General features: G+C 55.1%; 1 protein-coding gene across 3 annotated transcripts in view; it reads right to left on the bottom strand.

Moving 5' to 3' along the window:
* The window catches only part of LOC122557630 (solute carrier family 22 member 5-like), a 170056-nt gene that overhangs the window by 39353 nt on the left and 129056 nt on the right, over positions 1-1647 (bottom strand). The gene's annotated exons all lie outside the window — the stretch shown is intronic.

Raw genomic sequence — 1647 nt, 5'->3', positions numbered from 1 at the left:
GGGGTGCTAGCCCCTGCCCTCACAGAGAGAGACAAGCAGATAATACCCGGACCCGTTTTACATAAACCAATTAGCACCCTATTGTGCGTGCCCTGCAACTCTCCTGGGACGGCAGGAAACAGCCTATTCGCACCTACTCCAGTGATGATGGGGAACTATCATCCCATTCATCCTCAAATCCCACACATCCTGACGTCTAAAAGTATATAACATGAAGCTGCACGCGGGAACAGTAGAGCAGCCGAGATTCGGACCTCGGTTGATCTCCGCCGGCGTTACTGCAGTAATAAATGTTACCGATTGTTGAACCGCACTCTGGGCTCGGACTGATATCATTTCATCCGTGCTAACAATTGGTGGCTTCGTCCTGGTTAACGACGGCTGCTGGATCCCTGCGACGGCACTGGGTGAGTATCTTTACTCTTTTACTTCTCGCGTAAAAGTCTCCCAGTGCCCCGCAAGGGTCTTCACTGCCGGCCGTTATCTGAACCTGTGAACAGAGTGAGTCCGGCAGTCGTGTAACGGTAGAGTACTCTTTAAAAGTATGTGTGTGTGAGTGATCCTTCGCGGGTGGGCGATTGGGGTCGCGGAACACTAGTAAAAGTGTGCGTGATTATTATTGTCATTTATTGTCAATGTGCTACTGTGACTGACGGACTATCCTTGGACCGACAACTTTAGGTACAAGACCCCGACAGATTGACCCCCCCTGTTTAAAAACTGACCCAACAAGCCTTCCTGGTTGACCACTGCAGTGGGAGTTAGGGGACCCCATTGTACGTTGAGCCCGGTTTTAGCGCCTTCCTTGCGTACGCGGTAGAGGCTAGGAGGTCTACGCGCTACAAGAAGGGAAGTCCTCCAAACCAGCCTGAGACGCGGTGCCTTTGGGCCAACCGGCGGTTATACGCTCTGCCCATTGACCTCACGGTCCCGAGGTATTGGCCTCTGTAGGATCAGGTGCGGTTAGGTCTGACTTCACGCCCCCCCCTCCTTGCACTCGGGCCCCTGGTTCACACCCAGTATTTGTGGGGTACACACGGCCGCTGAACCTCAGGCAGTGAGAGAGAGACTCACGGAAACCCGGGGTTGCGCGCTCGGGAATCGACACGCGCCCCGTCTGTAACTATCCCCACCCCTGCCCAGATTGACCCGCGGGGCTAGGGTTCGACTTGAAGGGGGTGGACTCCCCGACTGGGAGATTAATAAGCCAGTGCCAGCGACATCCCTAGCAAGCCTGCTAGCTTTATTTTAAATTAGCTTCTGTTAAGTTACACCCGCTGCGCCCCTACCATGGGTTGGAGCACGGCCGAAGACCTAGATTGGGGGCCAGAGGGTTCCCTTACCCATTTTAGAGCCGACAAGAATAAGACACTTATTAAGGCTATGCTTCGCTCAGGCTGAGAGCCCACTGACCCGCTGGATGTACAGCGCGAGTGGTGGGCCCGCCAGAAGAAAGATAGGTACGAGAAAGCTTGCGTCTTGGAGCTGCAGGCACACGTCAGGCTTGCTGGCAAGGTTCAGCTCTATGTCCAAGACAAGAAGCAGCAGGCCACGGAGCATCTAGAAGCCCAGGCGCTTGCTGCCCGTACGGTTTTACCGACCTTAACCGATGCACCCAGCACCCCGCCGTCCCCCACCTGGGACTGG

Source organism: Chiloscyllium plagiosum, chromosome 2 (assembly GCF_004010195.1).
Source record: "Chiloscyllium plagiosum isolate BGI_BamShark_2017 chromosome 2, ASM401019v2, whole genome shotgun sequence".
Taxonomy (NCBI): Eukaryota; Metazoa; Chordata; class Chondrichthyes; order Orectolobiformes; family Hemiscylliidae; genus Chiloscyllium; species Chiloscyllium plagiosum.
This window is presented reverse-complemented; position numbering and strand designations above follow the sequence as displayed.